This window comes from Nannobrachium achirus (assembly GCF_963921795.1).
Source record: "Nannobrachium achirus genome assembly, chromosome: 2".
In the NCBI taxonomy this organism is placed as follows: Eukaryota; Metazoa; Chordata; class Actinopteri; order Myctophiformes; family Myctophidae; genus Nannobrachium; species Nannobrachium achirus.
The window spans coordinates 42,128,883-42,139,785 of record NC_137811.1 but is presented as its reverse complement, the minus strand read 5'-3'; the positions used below and the strand labels follow the sequence as shown (position 1 = coordinate 42,139,785).

The 10,903-nt window shown below is 45.7% G+C and overlaps 1 pseudogene across 1 annotated transcript; it reads left to right on the top strand.

Annotated features, from left to right (window-relative positions):
* Positions 1 to 2,015: 2,015 nt before the first annotated feature.
* On the top strand, positions 2,016 to 4,560 carry LOC308298466 (von Willebrand factor A domain-containing protein 5A-like; annotated as a pseudogene). The gene is made up of 2 exons: positions 2,016 to 3,541; positions 4,121 to 4,560. The product of its transcript is annotated as a von Willebrand factor A domain-containing protein 5A-like (transcript).
* Positions 4,561 to 10,903: the final 6,343 nt, after the last annotated feature.

Sequence of the window (10,903 nt, the reverse complement as noted above, 5' to 3'; positions counted from 1 at the left end):
TGCCCAGAACTCATGTGCGTTTCCAAGTAACATGTCTCACTAAGCATCTCGTTAACTATAGATTGCAATGGCCAATCGGTCACGTTTTTTTAAACAATCTTCAAGCTATGTGTTATTTATTTTTTGAGCTAAGCTACAACATGTGGCTTCGTCCGTTTGTCCAAAGTTTGTTGTTTGCCCAGGGTCACATTGGCAAAGCTTTGCCCCCCCCCCCCCCCCCCCCCCCTCCCAAAATCTTCAAAAACGGACGTCGATGACATCATCGACGGCAGCAAATCTGGACAGCCTGTTTTGAGACCTCCACCTTCCCAAAACCAGAGAAAGACACAACGGTCTGAAATGGGACTTTTTTGAGGATAGAAGGTGCTAGTGGGACCCCAAAAAAAGGTTTTAAAATAGGAAAAGTTAAATTTCATGGTGTATCACCTTTCAGAGCCAATAGGATTGCCTCCAACATCTGGAACATATGTTTAGAAATATACAGACACGATTTTCAGAGTACAAATGGGACACACTCATCATAAATTAAATATTAATGGCAGCGCCTCCGTCGTGTGCGATGATCACAAAATACACTACTCGTCGTTAATGCGACACACCCGTTGACGCGGTCGGGGAGGGAGAGTGAGGCAGACCAAAGCTCCACATTTGATACACTAGCCTGGGGTGCCACTGCCAGCCAGAGCGCTCCCACTACGTTCCATGGACTTTGTCACCCCGCTTCTAGTCTCTAGAGAACAGACTCCATGCTAACGCAAGGAAGAGCAATTATTTATTATAACTATTATTAGGGCTTTGATGCAAGTTCTGATGGCCTCGGCGCGTCAATTCGCAAATAATGCGTTGATTAACATCCCTACAGGTAAGAGATCTTGGCCCAATCAGATGCATACTGTAGGTGTGGGGCTGCTGTTCAAACACAAGTGAACACTGGAGGAGAAAAGATCTGCATTCCACCAGGTTGCCATCAAAGCGGTCAGGAGCTGGAACAGGCGGCTCACGGACAGGAGGAGTGGGGGCAGAGGGGGAGGCATTTGCAGGGTCAGAAGGGTCAGTAGCTGGCGCTGTAGCACCTCCAGTGGCTCCCAGAGCAGCGGCTTTAGCTTGTAAATCCAAAAGCACCTTGGACATTTTCTTATTCTGGCCCATGATGGTTCCCAGTGCTTTGTCATGCTGGTTAAGGAGAGTGCTCTGAGCATTAAGAACCTCCTCTAAACGTGCAGCGTCTGCTGGGTTCATGTTCTTGGTTCGAGCCTACTGTTAGGTTTAAAGTCTTAGCTGAAGTTCTGCTGAACCCAAATGCAGACACAAACACGGAGGCAGAGAAATGCTTATCGAATATAGATTTATTACAGCCAGCGAGGAAATAAATATGCAAAGTCCAAAACATCAAAAAGTCAAACATAGGAGTCGGCCAATACTAGGGCCTAGGCTGGCAATGCTGGCGAGGCAGGGTCCAACAGATCAATCATCTTCTGGGTACAGAGGAAACACAACAGATTAGTCAAGGCTCTAACAAAGACTGAAGAGCAGAGAAAAGCAATGTGACCCTAGGTGTTGTACACCCAGGGTCACATTGGCCAAGCTTTGCATGACGCTTAATGAAATGAACTCAAATAGCTCATTTAGCACTAAGTGTGATTTTTGGTGTATTAATGGAGTACTGTCAAGCACGGACACAATTCTCCACTTAGTTCAGTATTTACAAACCTACTATCCCATATTAGATAGATAGATACCTTTATTATCCCAAGGGGGAAATTCAGTAAAAAAATTGGCTAATATCTGGAAGATTAGACCTTCAAGACATTGAGAAGTTTGTCTCAAACTAAGATAGCTCGTTACCCTCCTAACAAATGTGGGTAGCTGGCCTTATACGTCCTACAGATTTGTTCCCACTAATTCTCATTCTCCCTCTAAGGAACATCTCGGTTTGATTCCTGCTTGGACACCATAACAGACAGACCCGGCATAGTGGATTCTACCTTAAAGGTTTCTAGGTGTTACGGACAATAATGCACTCTATACACTTTCGCGGTTTGCTTTCTGCCAATAAAGATCCGGTTCCTCTGAAAGGCATTGAGGTGGAGGTTGAGGTGAAGGACCATGTGGCGACAGTGACCTCCGTTCTGCAGTATGAGAACAAGGAGGAGAGCCCCATAGAGGCTGTGTTTGTCTTCCCTCTTCCTGACGATGCTGCCGTCTGTCATTTCAGTGCAAAGATGGGACAGTCGGAGGTCGTGGCAGAGGTGAAGGAGAAACAGAGGGCTCGGGAGGAGTATGACGATGCACTGAGCTCAGGCCAGCAGGCCTTCCTATTGGAGGAGAGCGAGCAGAGCCCTGACGTGTTCTCTTTGAGCGTGGGCAGTCTGCCTCCAGGGGAAAGCGCCTCCGTCAGGGTGCAGTACGTCACTGAGCTGGCTGTGGAGGCCGACGATGGGCTGAGGTTCTGTCTGCCCGCTGTGCTCAACCCCCGACAACCCGGTTGTCATGATGAGCTTGTACCCAGAGTTCCCTAAAGCTGTCATGTCATCAGTGACTACATGTGGGGAGTTCCTCTTTCTAATGGATCGTTCTGGAAGCATGCGGGACATCGGGCATGGTCAGACTCGCATTGGCAGTGCCAGGGACACTCTGCTGCTCCTGCTTAAAAGTCTGCCATTGGGCTGCTATTTTAACATCTATGGTTTTGGGAGTCACTTTTATCACTTCTTCCCCAAGAGTGTGGAGTATAAACAGGACACCATGGAGGAGGCTGTGAAGGAGGTTGAGACGATGGACGCTGATATGGGAGGAACGAAAATCCTTCTGCCCCTCAAACATATATACGATCAACCCTGCATTCCCGGTCACCCCAGACAACTCTTTGTCTTCACCGACGGTGAGACGTCCAAAACCAAAGAAGTCATTGACCTAGTGAAGAAGAACGCCGGCTCCCACAGATGCTTCGCTTTTGGGATTGGGGAGGGGGCCAGCTCTGCCCTCATCAATGGGATGTCCAAGCAGGGAGGGGGTCATGCCCAGTTCATCACAGGAACAGAGAGGATGCAACCCAAAGTGATGCAATCACTTGGCTTTGCCCTGCAGCCAGCTGTGGTGGATATTTCCCTTGAGTGGAACCTGCCAGAGGGACTGTCTGTAACACAGCTGTCTCCGCCCATCAAAGCTCTTTTCCAGGGCCAGAGGTCACTGATTTATGCCCAGCTCACCGGAGAGAGTTCAGGTGCCAGTGAAGGCAGCGTGAAAGTGACGTACAGGCTGGCAGACCAACCCTTCGAGTGCCAGCTCTACTTGAGTCTCAAACCGACAGAGTGCGACAATGGACTGACGGTCCACAGGTTGGGTGCTCGGACCCTGATTCGCTCCCTGGAGCTGGAGCAGAGAGTCAAGCGAGGGCAGTGGGACGAAGCGGAGAAGCAGAAGAAGGTGGTGGAACTCAGCGTCCAATTGGGAGTGAGCAGTGTCTTCACCGCCTTCATCGCTGTCAACAAAGAAAGTGGGAAGGCGGTGCAGGGACCTCTTTTTCCATTCACGATGAAGGGTAAAAGCTATTTGCATTCAGTGTCAGCGATGTGGACTAGCCATGCTGAGCTTATGTCTGAGACTGTGGTCTCAGACATGCTAGATCAAGTGTGTCATGCTAGATCAAGAGGCCCCTCTTCATCCCCTGAGCCTCAGAGTAAAAACTATTTGCATTCAGAGTCAGCTAGCCCAAGACGAACTAGGTCTGAGACTGAGTGTCATGCTAGATCAAGAAGCCGCTCTTCATCCCCTGAGCCTCAGAGTAAAAACTATTTCCTTTCAGAGTCAGCTAGCCCAAGACGAACTAGGTCTGAGACTGAGTGTCATGCTAGATCAAGAAGCCCATCTTCATCCCCTGAGCCTCAGAGTAAAAACTATTTGCATTCAGAGTCAGCTAGCCCAAGACGAACTAGGTCTGAGACTGAGTGTCATGCTAGATCAAGAAGCCCCTCTTCATCCCCTGAGCCTCAGAGTAAAAACTATTTCCTTTCAGGGTCAGCTAGCCCAAGACGAACTAGGTCTGAGACTGAGTGTCATGCTAGATCAAGAAGCCCCTCTTCATCCCCTGAGCCTCAGAGTAAAAACTATTTGCATTCAGGGTCAGCGATGTGGACTAGCCATGCTAGACCAAGACGAAATGTGTTTAGGTCTGAGACTGAGTGTCATGCTAGATCAAGAAGCCCCTCTTCATCCCCTGAGCCTCAGCCTCACAGAGACTCCTTGCTGCAGTTGATTTCCCTCCAGACAGCCTCTGGCTCCTGGACTCTGACGTCAGCCCTGGAAGATGTGCTGGGGAAGAGCAAGGACCAAGTGGAAGACTTGATGCCTGCACAGGTGAACCGGGAAGTGTGGCCCACTGTTTTGGCTTTGATCTGGCTCCACGGTTCCAATATGGAAGCCCAGGACGAGTGGCAGCTTCTGGCTATGAAGGCGGTATCCTGGCTCCGTGCTCAAAGAGTCCCACGGCTGATGGAGTGCATCGAGGCTGGAAACGCCCTGTTGGGCTGCAATGTGCAGAAGGATGCCCTGGGGCTGTGAGAGCTACATCCTGCCTGGCTCCATCTTGCCTATATCCACCAGTGTTTTTCATTTAGTTGTGAGCTCGACCCCCTGCAGGTGCACCCGTTTTGAATGGTATCAACGCACTGAATGGGATTTTTCATGTGTTTCGAGACATTTGAATGGTGAGGTATCCATGGATACTGGATACCCGGTATCTGTTTTTGAGCGGTGGTAAACCGCTCCTAAGAGTGGCTGTGCGTGTGTCTGTAGCCTTTTTCCTCAGCGTTTTGCCATAGCAAAACGTGTGTGTGTAGCATAGCCTGTACATCCTAGACTCAAATCCTAGTCTGAAGACGTTATGCAAGCACACTTCACATTGGGTGTGATTTTTCATTAGTATGTGGCATGGGAAATGCGTTTTCTATGAGATACTGCGTGGATACTGCGGGCGGCCACTGAGCCGAGGGTTTCCAAGGAAACGTAAACAGCCGAACCACCATGCTTGTTTGTTGTTTTGACCAGTGGTGTGATATGGATTTTAGAAGAGTGGGTCCTCTAAATTCATGATGTCATGCGCGCACGCTGTTTTTGCCAGACCCATGAAATGGGTAGGCCTACATAAGCAAATGTCGGTCTGTCTGTCCGGGTTTTCTATATAAAGGGTATATATGATGATGACATGATGATGACATGCCTACAAAAGGCATGATGTCATAAATGATGATGACAGACAGGGGGTCTGGCACAACCAGGTTGACCTGGTCTAGTTTATTGTTAATTAGTATTTTTATTGTTAATTAGTGTGTGCATATGAGGCGCGCGTGCGTGCAGCAAAATAAGTCTTGAAATTTCAAGTAGCTGTGCTTATTGTAAAGTGACCCACAGAGACTGCTCGTGCCAATTTACAATAAACCAGTATATGACTTAACTGCTCCACGTAGGTGGTGGCAAACTTGTCCGCCATCTTGAAATTTCAGGTAGCTGCATGTGGGTTATTGTCAAGTGACCCACAGAGACTGCTCGTTCCAATTTTCATGCTTGTATGACCAAATAAAGCCTTATATCACTTAATTGCTTCACTACGGTGGTGGCCATGTTGAAAAATGGCCGCCATCTTGAAATTTCAATTGGCTCGGACAATTTTCTTGTTAAGTGACCCATGGAGACTGCTCATACCAATTTTCACGCTTTTATCATCAACTGAAAGATTCTGACCAAAACAAGCAGTTAGCCGCTCCGCTATATATGTTTGACTGCACAATGTAGAAAATGTACTGAAATATAATTTTTTATGTTTTCATATATGGGGAATACAATGAAATATTCTGATTTAAGATCAATTGTGAAAGGCCCACTTTTATATAATTTATATTGTAAAAAATAGTCCACGCCCTTAGCATTATTTCACACGAATCAGTCTAAAAACACCAAATATTGCCCAGATGTAGACCAGGGCATGCTGTAATGATGATAAGCTATGGTACCCAAGCCGGCGTCCTTCAGGGTCACCATAGTGGCCAAATCCAATATGGCTGCCACTTGAAAACGGTTTTGGTTATAACCTTTGAACCAGATGATCTACAAATGCAGACTTGGTGTCTATTTCAGGTTGTTTGACAATTAGAAACATTTTGGAATACTTATCTTTATGATTGGGTGTGTCTGGACACCTAATTTGCATAATGTCCAAGATGGAGGCTATGGGAAAATGCCACAAGATCATGGCTTCGAATCCTGGGCATCTCTAACTCAGCGTTTGAGTAGCATGACTTGGGTCTGGCAAGCTGTGTGGTAATATAAGTACTGGTAGCTGATAGTAGGTGTTGCGCTCCAACTCAGCAATTCATCTCCCAGGGGACTAGCACAGAATGGGTATAGTCTCTGGTACTGATAATAGCCACTCTGGCCTACTTACGTACGTACTACATTTTTGCAGACCCCCATACTGAAATCAGGAATATGACAACAACCATGCAATCATGATAGCAGGAGGATGAGACTAGCCAGTCACCACATGGATGTGCTCAAGAAGATGCTGATGTGGAAAGCACAAATGAGATGGCTAGATGTATGGTGAATCGAGATGACTGAAGACGCAGACAAAGGATTCGTCTGAGAGATATACGCTCTATTCATCAGAGTTGATTTGCCCAGGCTCCAATGTGAGGGCAGCTAGGGTGCCTGTGAGATCCGGTGTTGCCTCCAAAGCAGCCCATGAACATTTCCCCATGGCCAAAAAAGGCTGACTTGTATCACATCCAGTTAGCACATGAAAGAGAGGCAAAGCCAGTGACTCATTGTAGAACTCCTGAACAGGAACGTCCCACTTAGTTCTTTCCATAGCCAAAGCAGAGTTCTGTGATGCTTATAGTATCTCAAATAAGTGGATTGCGAGAACTACAACATGCAGATCATCAGTGTTTAGAATTTGAACAATAGATTTATATCAGAATGGGACCAGCAATCACTGATAATAACACACACACACACACACACACACACACACACACACACACACACACACACACACACACACACACACACACACACACACACACAAATGATGACATGCAGGGTAAACTGCTGCTTTCTATCAATAAAGATTATTATATAGCCTACTCTCAACTTATCTGAATTTGACTTATCTGCACTTCAGCCTTGAAACCGTCCTGAAAAAGACAAGAATGGTTCTGGACCTGGCCCATGCTAGGGCCAATGGCCACAAATAAACGTGTCTGTACGGTCGACGGGACCGTACCTATGTTCCCCAGGTTCTATGTTCCCCATTTACCCCCACAAAAAAGGTTCTATGTTCCCCACTTACCCCCACAGAAAAAGGTTCTATGTTCCCCGCTCAACTTAAAAAAGGTTCTATCTTCCCCACTCATCCAAAAAATGCAGGAAACATTTCTAATTACTAATAACAACTCAAAACACACAATAATGGGGAGAAATTACGAATACTAGTGGGACTGGGTGCACTAGGGACATCTGGACACCATACTTTTGTTAAGGCTGGGCATCTGGACCAGTGCACACCTGGACATCTGGACAATAGGGACACGTGGGCATTTGGATGAGTGGGCACCTAGACGAGTGGGCACTTAGGGGGGAGACATCTGGGCACCTGGGCAACTGGGCACCTAAATTAGGATTGCCCACATGTTCCCTGCATTTGAGTTGGGAACATACCTTTTTTGTTTTTTGGTAGGGAACATACAGTAGATCTTTTTCTTTTTTTTTTGGTTGAGTGGGGAACATAGAACCTGGGGAACATGGAACCTTTTTGGGGGGGAAGTGGGGAACATAGAACCTGGGGAACATAGAACCTGGGGAACATAGGGTGGACCCCGCGGAAAGAACTGTGAGTGGGACTGTTCATGAGATCTGCAATTCTCCTGGTCCACAGAAGTCACTGGCTTTGTCTATGTGCTAATAGGATATGATACTAAGTCAGCCTTCCTTGGTCATGGGGAAATGCCCTCACATTGGAGCCTGGGAAGATCAACTCTGATGACTACGGTATATAGAGCGTATCTCTCTCAGACGCGTCCTTTATCTGCATCTTCAGTCATCTTGATTCCCCATACATCTAGCCAGCTCATTTGTGCTCTCCACATCAGCATCTTCTTTAGCACATCCATGTGGTTGCAGTGACTGGCTAGTCTGCTATCGTGTCTGAATGGTTGTCTTATTCCTGACTTCAGTATGGGGGACTCCACAATAGTAATTATGTAAGTAACTAGGACAGAGTGGCTACTTATCAGTACCAGCCAGGAGTCTATACGCATTCTAATGTGCTAGTCCCCTGGGAAATGAATAAACCCTTTTGCAAATCCCGCCCCATTCTGCCCTGTTACTATGATGGGACATTAACCCTGGGCAGATTGTTTTTATAGTGGAAGTGGATGGGATTTTTTTCCCCTTCATAGCCTCATTACAGCTATATAAAGTACCAAAGGAAAAACACCTAGGTGATATTAATAAAAAGGGAAGACAAAGGTACAGTAGTTACATTGCAAAACAGGGGATTTACCCGAAAATATATGTTTTAATTTGTTTAATCCCAGTGGGACAGAATCCTCTTTGCAGATTCTTTTATAGTGGTAGTGGATGCGATTTTTTTTTCCTTCATAGCCTCATTACAGCTATATAAAGTACCACAAAAAACACATCTACGTGATATTAATAAAAAGGGAAGAAAAAGGTACAGTAATTACATAGCAAAACAGTAGTTTTCCCCCGAAAAATAAATGTTTTAATTAGTTTAATCCTCTGGATAAGAGATAGAAAGAGAAGCGCATTGCATCTTGGGTACTAGGAAGAGGACAGAGAGAATGTTTCTCCTCACATAATAGGCTGGCTTTTCGTAATTCTGCCCATTTAAATTATATGTACCCAATCGTGACTCTTAGACCATTGATAAGGTACATGTGAACTAGTTTGTTGAAGCTTATTCGTTATGATGAGCGAGATCGCTTGACGCTTGCCGTCGCTATCACCGTACCGGCCGATCTCCGTGTCGCGCACTGCGGACAGTTTTTGAAAGGCTGAAGCAACATTCTCCACTGCACAAACTCCACCCCCGATAGCAAAAAGTGAATGTTTTTTTCTGGTTGGCCAGTCAGGGAGTCTCAGGGACCAATCAGAAGGCTGACAAACGGTCGATTGCTGAGTTGGAGTGAACACCTCAGCTACCAGTAGGCCTACTTATATTACCACACAGCTTGCCAGACCCAAGTCATGCTACTCATGAGTTAGAGATGCACAGGATCGAAGCCATGATCTTGTGGCATTTTCATATATCTGCCATCTTGGAGATATGCAAATTAGTGGTGTGTCCAGACAAACCCAATCGTAAGGATAAGTATTCCTAATGTTTCTATTATTGTCAAACAACCTGAAATAGACACCAAGTCTGCATTTGTAGATCATCTGGTTCAAAGTTTAACAAAAAAATGTTTTCAGGAGGTAGCCATATTGGATTTGGCCACTATGGTGACCCCGAAGGACACTGGCTTGGGTAGCCTACCATAGCTAAATCATTACAGCATGCCCTGGTCTACATCTGGGCAATATTTGGTGTTTTTAGACTGATTGGTGTGAAATAACGCTAAGGGCGTGGACTATGGCTATTTTTCACAATATAAATGATATAAAAGTGGGTCCTTCAAAATGTATCTTAAATCAGAATATTTCACTGTATTCCCCATATATGAAAACATAAAAAATGACATTTCAGTAAATATTCTACATTGTTTAGTCAAACATAATGTGTTTTATTATGTTTCAGCATTGGGGTGGCCGCCATCTTTAAATGGCCCATTTTGAGGGCTTAGCGGCCATTTTTGAGCTTGACATACAGCAGATTTGGATTCAGCAGCCCTTAATACCCCTAGAAAACATGTATGTCATAAATTAACACGATTTGCCTTCAGCACTTTAAATAAGCACCTTTTCTTAAATCCAGCCTACCATGAGAAGGAGCAGCACTTGACTGCGCAGTGGAGAGAGAGGGGATGTCAGAGTTGGATGGACATGAAACATGTGAACTCATAATATCATCAAAATGGGACACAACTTCCATATTGAAGCTTGTTTTTTTTTACATAATGTGTTTGTATGTGCATGTGGGGGGGGGGGGGGGTAAGTAGTCTATAATAGATAGACAGTGGAAAAAGTTCAGGAAAAAAGACAACCTGGAAAGTGTTCCCTCCCTTAGCTTCTCCACAACTTCCCTCAACTCTCCAAAACGACCCCAATGTTAACTCTTATACTGCTTTGAACGTTCCTGTTCGCCCCAATCCTCCAGAGACCTCTGTGCCAATACGGGCGTTCGTTCGTTTGATGTTTTTTATGGATTATGATAAAAGACGTCCTTGCGCAACTTTTGAATGCATAATTGGTCGTCGGTGTCGTTTTGAGGACAGCCGGAAACCGTTCATAAAAAAAAAAAGTAAACAGACTGTCCTGGCTCCGCCTGCCCAGAGCGACTCTGCGCCTGCCTAGCTGCCAGGGGCGTCAATTGGGTATGGCAGGGGTATGCAGCTGCCATACCTTGACAGGGGGAAATAATAAAAATTTACTTTTCATCGTGCCTGTTGCTAAGGTATGGCAACATGACTGGTGTCTTCACCAGACACCAGTCATGTTGCCATACCTTAGCTTGTTCTGAACTGACGCCACTGCTAGCTGCTAGCAGCCTTGAGGGACTATATTGTTTTATGCATCGGGCTGTTAGTAGAGAAAGAGAGAGAGAAACGTTGGTAAAAGCGATCATTTTGTCGGAAATCAGTTGTTTTATAGTATTAGTAGTATAGTAATTGTAGTAGGTAGTAGTATTTAGCAGTACTAGAATATTGAGATGTATTAGGCCAAC